Source organism: Theropithecus gelada, chromosome 13, assembly GCF_003255815.1.
Source record: "Theropithecus gelada isolate Dixy chromosome 13, Tgel_1.0, whole genome shotgun sequence".
Classification (NCBI taxonomy): Eukaryota; Metazoa; Chordata; class Mammalia; order Primates; family Cercopithecidae; genus Theropithecus; species Theropithecus gelada.
Genome location: NC_037681.1, coordinates 11176330 through 11186412, shown reverse-complemented (window position 1 = coordinate 11186412; position 10083 = coordinate 11176330). Strand labels below are relative to the sequence as shown.

General features: G+C 48.3%; 1 protein-coding gene across 3 annotated transcripts in view; it reads left to right on the top strand.

Annotated features, from left to right (window-relative positions):
• NCK2 (NCK adaptor protein 2) overlaps positions 1 to 10083 on the top strand; it is a 151796-nt gene that overhangs the window by 555 nt on the left and 141158 nt on the right. For 2 of the 3 annotated variants that reach the window (XM_025354628.1, XM_025354626.1), the window contains exon 1: positions 3 to 192. The gene's annotated coding sequence lies outside the window, so the exon portion shown is untranslated. Of the gene's footprint in view, positions 1 to 2; positions 193 to 10083 lie in introns of those variants that run through there. The other variant, XM_025354629.1, reaches the window with a different exon arrangement.

The window sequence follows — 10083 nt, the reverse complement described above, 5'->3', positions numbered from 1 at the left end:
GAGGGGAGGGCTCGGCTGCGGGCAGGCTCGCGGCGCCCGGGCCGGCGGGGTCCGCCCGGGCCGGCAGCGTCCGCCCGGCGGCGGGAGGAGGGAGCGGCGCAGACAAAGAGCGGCGCCTGGGCGGGCGCAGCGCGGCCGCCGCCCCGGGACCCGCGCCGCTGCCCTCCGGCTCCGCGGGCGGCCCACAGCGAGGTAAGCACGGCCAGGCGGGCGCGGGGCGGGGGCCACAAACTTGGGGTCGTTGGGCGGAGTTGGGAGCGCGGCGGGGCTCGTGGGCCGGGGTGCGCCCGGGAAGGGGCTGCGGGAGCGGGTCCCCTCCGCGCCCCACCGGTACTCTCGGCCCAGCCGCGGCCTGGGCGCCCCCGACTGTGGGCTGCCGGGCATCTCCCGGCTCGGCACCTTCCTGCCCGCCTTCCCATCCCCAACCCCCACCATCGGGGGCCGGCGCAGGGGCGGGGACGCCAGCCAAGGGCGCGGGCGGGGATCAGGGCAGGGGGCCCGGCGGCGGGGCCCGGGGACTGGAGACCCCCGGGTGCGCAGGCTGCGCCTGGCCTGCGGGCGGGCGGCTGGCACGGAGCTCGGGGCTAGCGTGGGACCGTGCGGTGGCCAGGGTCGCCAGGGCGCGTGTGCCGGGGAAGAATAGCCGCGGATCGCAGGGCCCCGGCGCAGGGACCGGGGAGGCCGCGATCGGCCGGGAGAACTTAACTGTGTTTATTACAACTATTTATGATCGCGCACAAAGCTGCTGTCACATCGCATAAAGGAGGTCTTCGCTTCGGCGAAGGGAGCTTTTGTGCCCGGCTTCAGGCTCTGCGCCCTGCCCCAGATTTACAGGACTCTTACAGCCACCTGAACCAAAGTTTCTCACAACCGCTCGGCCCTCTCGGTGTTTTTCAGGGCGATTTAATCACCCAGTGGTTTTGGAAAAATTTGATGTGTGAGTTTTAAGGCATGGACGGTAACTCCCTTATGAGCACAGTTAGCTTGGCATTGTGGGGAGGGGTTTAATTTGCAAAACGCTGTAATTTGTAGACAATAAGGATCTCTGTGAAGGTCTGCGCTGGATGCTAGGGGTCATTGGCTGGTGGACCCCAGGCACCTGACTTAAACTAGTTTTGTAGCAGCTTCAGGGACAAAGCCGAGCGGGCGTGGAGTCGTGTAGTCGGCCTTGGTCACTTCTCACAATTCAGGTTGGCAGATTCCTCTTTATTTGGCTTTGTTTATTTTGCCAACAGGTTTAAGGCCGCTTCTGCCAAGTTTGCATATGCATAATGGGATGAGCAGGCCCCAGTGTGGGCAGGAGGGGGCCTAAAATATCGCATGGGCCAGCTCCATCCCTCGACCCAGAAAGAAACCACCCTGAGAGGCCGGTGGGCGTGGCTTGGTGGGACCCACAGGTAGGGGAGTCCCTTCCTGGCCCAGGCCCAGTTCCCGCTTCTCCGAAGGGATTTTGTGTAGGAATGAAAGTGATTCAGGGTGTTTTTCATGCCTCTGTTTTAGATGTAGTTATCAAGTCTCAAAAGTGACGGAAAATGAAATTAACCTGGGCTGCTTTAACTTACCGAAACGGAACTGTGCTTGTGAACACTCCCTCAATTCACTTTCCAAGCTTCATAGATAAGCAGGTGAATTAGTAACAGGATTCAAGCCTATGCGAGTTTTATGTAAAGAGAATGGCGGTCATCGGACACGTGGAGAAGAAATTGACTTCACCTGGAGATTGGGCTAGACATGGAGGTTTTTTGATGTTTGGAACAGGGATTTCCTGAGAAGCAAGTGTTAACCCTGCTTGTGAAGAAGTGAACACAACGGAAAATCCTACCTCAGTATATCCTCCCCTGGGTTGGTTAGATGTAGTTTTGATTGGAGAAGGTGGCGGAATCTTAGTGGTCTTCTGGCGGCTACTTGGGGCTGAAATGGAGAACTTTAGGCATAGGAAGCTGTGGAGGTGCCTGGCCCACTTCCTGTCCGGGAGGCCTCTCCTGGATTCTGAGCTTCTTTCCTGCTTCATAAACATTCAGGGGGATTGATCATGAAACACTGGATGAAATTGGGTCACAAATTACCATCAGGAAGAGTTGGCTGCTGCATAAGCCCCTCTGTCCACTTGTGGAGAAACTGACCCTGTTAACCGTGGGGCTTGCTGAAGGTGCCTTGCAGGTGGCTGTGCTCAGTTTTCAGGCTTTGTGTTTTGCTTAGGACGCTCTGCATACTTAAATCTTCTTCATCCCTGCTCTGTTTGACCCTGACATATTCCCAGGCTCTGTCATTTACATTTTGGGTTATTTAGCTTTTCCAACAAACAGCAGATCTTATGTACACAGTACTATATTTGAGAAATGCACTATCATCCATTTTAAATACACCGGAAATCTTCCTTGCATGTGCACAGACTGGATAACCTTTTAAAATACCCGAAGACTCCGCGAATGGCGCAGAATGTACTGGAGTCCTTTACTTGATCAGTTGCGCTAGCTTAATTTGCCCTGGCTAGAGCAGGCTGTGCTGCTCTATGGGACACCCATTTTTCTAACTGCTCGGACTGGCTTGCCATGTGCACTGGGGGAGACAAGGCTTGTGGAATCCATTCTCTGACATTAAAAATGAGGCTTAATGACTGAAGAGCCCAAAATTGCTTGCCGGAACTGCAGGGGAGGATGATGAGCGATGTTTGGGAAAACTGTTTTCACAAGTGAACTGGAAACTCCCCACAACTCACTTCAGAGGCTTAGGAAATTAGTTTTCTCATCCAGAGGGATGGCAAGTGGCACTTCCAAATGGTTTCTCTTTCCTAAAATGTGTGATGGAAGTACTTCATGGCACGTTTTCAAAGGGCCTAAGCTAAAACGTGATTTCATGTGTGTTGTTCCATGCCTGAGTTAAGCCAACTCAGAAGAAGGTCATGATAGCCTTTTAATGGGTTATCAAAAGTATGCAGCTAAAGCAAAAATAGTTTTGCATTTCTTTAGGCCATTTAATAGCACAATTAAAAAGTTAGACTCTATTCTTTTCCTGTATTTTCCTTTGAACATATCCCAGAGTATGTTTATTTCTAAAGGTAAATGAACGTTAACAAGTATTACCTCTGCCCAGTGACACACATCCACACACACAAGCACTGGCACATACATTCCTACCTCCAGAATCTTATTTCTCAAAACTGTGGAAATGAAAGTTATTTTGATTGAGGTAGCAGTGTCACAGTGATGTCTCACTGTGTCACTGTCCCTGACCAGGCTGAGTCGCCTCAAGTGTCCTGAGTTCTTACTCATCCCAAGGGTCATCTCTTATTTCTTTTCTTCCCCACATCTTATCAACTCCAAACTAGAGGGGATGGCATCATCGTTAAACCTCCACAGCACAATCTTTGTGTCCCTGATTTGTCATGTGTGATATTCTTTCCTACAGGTTTTTTTTTTTTTTTTTTTTTTAAAGCAGGGTCTCACCCTGTCACCCAGGCTGGAGTGCAGTAGCACGATCACAGCTCATTGCATCCTTGATCTTCTGGATTCAGGCCATCTTCCCACCTCAGCCTCCGAATAGCTGGGACTACAGGTGTGCACCACCATGCCCAGGGAATTTTTTTATTTTCATTTTTTTGTAGAGACAGGGTATTGCTGCTTTGCCAAGGCTGGTCTCAAACTCCTGGGCTCAAGTGAGCCTCCTGCCTTGACCTCCAAAAGTACTGGGATTACACGCCTGAGCCACCATGCCCTCCCCTATGGTTTTTTTTTTGCCTTCATCTTTTCTTTAATAAATTCTGAACCCCTTGGGGGCAGACTGGTCTTGTCACTTATACACAATGGGTGTGCAACAAATACTTATTGAATATGTGAATATTGAGTTCCCAGCCTGTCCGTATTGGAGCTCTAGCCTCCCACTGAGATTCGAGTGGTACGAGATCTCCAGCGTTCTTGTAAATCTCAGAAACTTCTGTCTACTCTGGAAGGCTTTGACCTCAGGATGTTCAGACAATGGGAGAATTTAGTCTGTTGGCCTCTCTGTTTGGCAAATTTTCTGTCACATGAGTCATTTGTAGTCCTGAAGCTACATTTAAAAACAACAACGGCAACAACAGAAACAAAGCCAGACCCATACCCACCTGCGTTACCTGGTGGGCTGGCTGAATGGTTTACTTTTGTAGGTTAGTCTGTTCATATCAACCTGAATTCGAAACGCTGGGCAGAGCATTTGTGATCCTGGCCTGGTAAGTTAGTTATTTGTGTCACCCCTTCTTTCTACTATTGTATTTGTAGTGTTTTTAAGAAAAGAAGCTTCAAGTGCGCTCAGAATTTTAAGTATTGCAGTTGCTTCTTTTGAGACAGTTTTGTGAAGTGGGGTGCTCCTGTTGCCCAGTTGTTAGTGAGGACCTAAAATGCCATGATGAGAGAATGGCATGTACTAATGCATGCACGCTCATTCATCGTTTGCAAAGTCCTCTTCACGTACACCATCATTTTAAGAGTCAGAATAACATGGCGCACTTGGTTCTGGCCCTTATTTCTAGGTAGGAGACTAGGGATGACGGAGCTTGAATTTGGGGTTAAGTCCTTCTGCAGGCCGTACATGAGGAGCACCCACGTGTTGCTGGGTAGAGTTGTTTTATCCTGAGACAGTTTATGAAACACAGTGTCCTTGGGTGTCTGCCTTTGCCGTGTCGCAGCTGTGTGTGGATATTGGCTGAGAAGATTCTGGGTGTGAGTTGACTGAGGTTGAGTGGTGTGAGGGGAGGCCGGTAGTGGTGTGAGGGGAGGCCGGCAGGAGCAATGTCAGTCTCTCTTGTCCTCACCTCCTGGTTATGGGCCAGGGTTACCCTGGAAAGCCTCCTCAAGTTGAGAGAGCTTATTCCTGTTTAGGGCATGTATTAGTCAGCTCCAGCTGCCTTAAGAGAATAAAACACAGAGACCAGGCGCAGTGGCTCAACGACTGTAATCCCAGCTACTTGGGAGGCTGAGTCATGCGAATTGCTTGAACCCAGGAGGCGGAGATTGCAGTGAGCGGAGATCGCGCCACTGCACTCCAGCCTGGGTGTCAGTGTGAGACCCTATCTCAAAAACAAACCAACACACACACACACACAGACACACCAAACGGAATGGGTGGCTGAAGCTGCAGACATTTATTTTCTCAGCGTTCTGGAGGCTGGAAGTCCATGGCCCTGGGGCCGGCAGGGCTGATTTCTGTTGAGAATCTCTTCCTGGCTCGTCTTCTTGTGTCCTCGCTCACGTAGCCTGCCTTCTGTGAACGCACTGAGAGAGAGGTCTGGTGTCTCTTCCTCTTATAAGGACATCTGTCCTATTGGATCAGGGCCCCACTCTTAAGACCTTTTTTAACCTTAATTGCCTCCTGAAGTGTCCTGTCTCCAAATATAGTCACTTAGGGGTTAGGGCTTCACCATATGAATTTAGGGGGGACAGTTCAGCCCCTGCCAGTGTGTCTCTCTAGGTTCTACAACAGGGCTGACGCTTTCAGGAAGATCTGCTCCCATCATCCCGATCTCAGATCTGTGTTTATTTGGGGACACCTACCAGGGCTGGTTAGAGTAGTCACAAGTATGGAGGGAATGTCAGCTCTTTACATGTTGGTTGTAGCACCCCATAACAGGGAACAAGCCTTGGTGCTGGCCTTCCAAAGGCTGGAAAGGTTTTAAGTAGAGTGATCGAAGAGAGAGAAAAATCTTGACTCGATTTCATTTATGGAAGCTTCTCTTCAACTTAGGTAGGTAGACATTTATTTGGGGGTTGGTTTGTCTTTGATTGAGACCATGATAAAATATCAGGGATATGCAAAGGAAAGTCTTTTCTGAACCCTGGATGAAGAGAGCAAAGCAAAAGGAAGGGCCAGTGGCAGCCAGGGTGGAGAGGCCGTCCCCTCTGAGCCTGCCGTCTCTGTGACCGTGTAGTCTTTGCCACATGAGCAAATATCCCTTAGCAGAATGTGCATGACAGTGGTGAGGTGCACCCCGAGCATGGCTGGAATGTTTCTGACCTAGGCCAGTTTGCCTTGTTCAGACATAAGGCAGGAGCAATGCCTGCATGACTGACCTCCCTCTAGCTCCAGATCTGTATGTTCATTCATGCTTTGTTTGCTCATTCATTCACATTTATTAATGCCTAAGAATTATCCAAGTTCTTACTGGTCATTTCCACCATCCCAAACCATTTGCAGCATCTCCTGCAACCTGCCTGCCTACTCAGTTATATTTCCCATCACCGACTCACTCGGTTATCCTTGAATTCTCCCTCAGCCCCCAACTAGCTATCAACCCCTATTGATTCTACCTCCAAAAGATCTAACATCTCAACCCCGCTGTCCTTTTTCTCCTTCCCTTGGACATCAAAACCGCTTTTTAACCATTCCTGCCAATCCATCCCAGGGTTACTGCACCCTGACAGTCAGGTCTGGGCACGACCTGCACACGGTGGCTCTCCACCATCCTTAGGTCAGTGACTCAAGTCCCCAGCATGGCAGTCAGGGGCCTGCACGACTGGGCTCCCTCTCTGTTTCTCCCAGCATCTAAATATTCCCTTCTTCATATACACACATGCTGAGCTACAAGTCATCTGTGGCCACCCACTGACAGTTTGCTAATTGGGATAACAAAACTAAGTTTATCGTCAGTTTCTTTTTAAAGACTCTCTCCATTGGGACTGGTTCAGGGTTCTCCTGTGCAGTAATGGCAGGGCTACCCCACTAGAGCTTTGCATGGAATTGAGCGTGGGCCCGGCTCGCTGTCATGGGAGGAGGGGAGACTAAGTGCAGAAAATGGTGTGTATGTGTGTTTTAATGTGGACTCTCTCCCTGCAAATGCCATTTGAACTGATGGATTGTCAGGAGCAGTGCTGACCCCTTGAAATACAATGTGAACCACAAATGCAAGCCCCAGATGTAATCATAATGTTCTGGTAGCCACATTAAACATGTAAAACGAAACAAGTGTTATTAATTTTCATCATATATTTTATTTTGCCCAATGTATATAAACTCTGTATGTAATCAATATAAAATGTAATTAATAAGATAATTCATATTCTTTTATTTGTGTGAGGGCTTTGAAATTCAGCCTGTAGTATGTACATTTACCGCACATCTTAAGAGGCTCCCTCTCGCTGCATTTTGATTGGCCTTGGCCACATGCGACTAGTGGCAGCTTTGTTGCGGAGTGTGGGTCTATACACTTTTCATGATTTAAGCTTCATTTACTGTCTGTTTTCCAAAGCTGAGATAGCTAAAGAGACAAAGTGGAAGCAATGTAGAATAATTATAATGGTAATTATGATTATGCTTTACTGGGAAAGGTATAAGCTTTTTAAATATAAGGAATAATGCCATACTTCAGGCACTCAGTGCATGATGTTTTAGAGCACTAAAATCAGATTCAGTTAAAAGTGAATATCTATCATCAAAATACCTTGTTCATTTTACAAATATTTAAAAATGTGCTTTGAATTCTAGAAGTTACCTGTGTAAAATAACATTTTTGTATATCAGTATTCAGCACATTTCTTTTTGAAAAATTTGTTCGGCACCGTAGGAAAGGTAAAAAACGACATTGTTAGACAGTGATGGGGTACAGGTGTTATGTTGTTACATAGATTGCCTGTGGGTGAAGTCAGGGCCTTTATTGTATCCATCACTCAAATAACATACATTGTACCCATTGAGTAATCTCTCATCATCCACCCCTTCCCACCCCATTACCCTTCAAGTCTCTGGTTCCATCTGGATAATGGCCTCCAGTTCCATCCGTGTTGCTGCAAAAGATATGATTTCATTCTTTTTTTTATGGCTGAATAGTAGTCTATTTTCTTTATCTAGCCATCTGGAGTATTCATACTTCTGATACATATTAAGTACAAGCTAAAATCATATATTTTTGAAGTGAACATTAACTTCTTCCTTCACACCCGGACACAGACAAACACAAACACACACACATTGTAATCACTGTCCTAAGCACTTTCCGTGTAATAACTCATTGAGTCCTCACCAACAGAACATGTGGTACTTTTTGTTTGTATCTTCATGGCTAAGGAAAGGGAGGCTGCCATGTCTTAGGTTCCACAGCTAGACTCTGACCAAGCTAGCTGCCATCCCTTCATTAAGATGTATCTGAAAATACATAAAACAGAACCATAAACTTTTATTATGGTGTAAGATTTGAGAAACATTGATGGAAAATCATTGATAGGGAGTGGAGCTTGCATACAAGTTCATTCTGGGAACCCCTTATCAGCCAAGTGGTTGGGGAAGGCCCTGGACTTTGGAAGGACATAATGAATAACTGATACCCTGGAGGAAGGGAAGCCTTGGATGGTCATCACTGGGCACCATTGGCCTGGCTGCTTCTCTCCCCCAGCCCCCTTGCCGTGTTCCGTAGGCTGGTGGTCCTCTACCTGCCCAAGTCTCCAACTCTGCAGGAAGCACCAACATCCCCTGGGGAGAACTGCTACTGGAGGGAACTGCAGTGGCACTGGGTGAGGGGGAATATTTTCTGTTGTAGTCACAGAGTATTAGTTCAAGTGGCCACGTAGGTGCCATCGTACATGCCTGGGTGATGTGCCTCTACATTAGTAGCTGTGTGGTGGGTCCCCACCCTTGTCTCTCTGCACTGGGGGCTGAGAAAACAGGAGTATGTGTCTTCTCACTCGTCCAGGTGGCCCCCGGGCCTTTGTGCTGTTGGAATAGCTTGCACAAGGCCATTTTTGCTGCTGCCATTTTTCCTTAATGAGTTGCTGTTGTTGAAGTGAAGGTAGGCAGGTAGGTTCTTGCTGAAAACCTTGTAGCAGGACATACTAAATCCTTTTCCTTTGTGCTTTTATGACATCTGGGAAGGTCTTGAATTCTAAGGTGGGTTTGAAATCTGCTTCTGAGGTCATGAGAGAGGCCAGGTCAAGTCCAAATATGGATTCTTGGGAGACTGCTGCTACAGGTCCTGATGGGAACTCTGACACTGGCTGTTCTTCCAAGTGAGTTGTCTGTGCCAGCTTCTCGAACCTACCCTTTTGTGTTGGGAGGGCCACTGGGGCCATCAGAGGATTGAGCAGCCCTCCCTGGAGCAGATGGGACTGAGACAGGACTGTGAGTCTGGCGTCTCTGTGGGGAGAAGCTCCTGCGTGTTCCAAGTTTTGGAGGGGCTGCAACTTGGGTGGTTTCTTTCAACTCACAGGTTTAGATTTGCAGTCACACTGCCTCTCATGTGGCACTTCTGTGCCTAGCAGGTTCCAGGATGTGTGGTGGCAAAGATTTGTTTACTTAAACATGCTTAATTTCCCAGCAATGGTGGGGGCAGCCCGGAAGTGAAAAGTAAGACGATGGTGAGATCACAGGGAGATGCCTAGAAAGACGCCCATGCCCATCTTGGAAGACAAAGTCCATCAATGTCTCCTTCGATTTTCCTTAAAGGTTGTGTCTCTGTTTAATATCTTTTTTTTTTTTTTTTTTTTTTTTTTTCGAGACGGAGTCTCACTCTGTCGCCCAGGCTGGAGTGCAGTGGCCGGATCTCAGCTCACTGCAAGCTCCGCCTCCCGAGTTCACGCCATTCTCCTGCCTCAGTCTCCCGAGTAGCTGGGACTACAGGCGCCCGCCACCACACCCCGCTAGTTTTTTGCATTTTTTTACTAGAGACGGGGTTTCACTGTGTTAGCCAGGATGGTGTTGATCTCCTGACCTCGTGATCCGCCCATCTCGGCCTCCCAAAGTGTTGGGATTACAGGCTTGAGCCACCGTGCCCGGCCTGTTTAATATCTTAAGAATTTTGACTGAGTATTTCAGGATGTCTGCAAGTCAACAAATATTTTAATTATGTCGCTTATGAGCCTGGCTACAGGAGAGAAGAGCAGTTGCTGTCTCTTTCACGCTTTCCCTCTCATCAGCTGTCTTCATTTTAAGGACAATCACTTTAAAAGCTTGTATTCCTGTTTGTGTGCGTCTGTGGGAGGTTGGGGGTGGGGATGCATTGGTAAGAAAACAGCCTCCCCAACAACTTTTTTTTTTTTTTTTAACTGCTTTGCATGATGGAAGCCAACTTGGAGACATTGACATAAAAACCACAAGCTGCTTGAGTATTTTTGAGACCAAAAA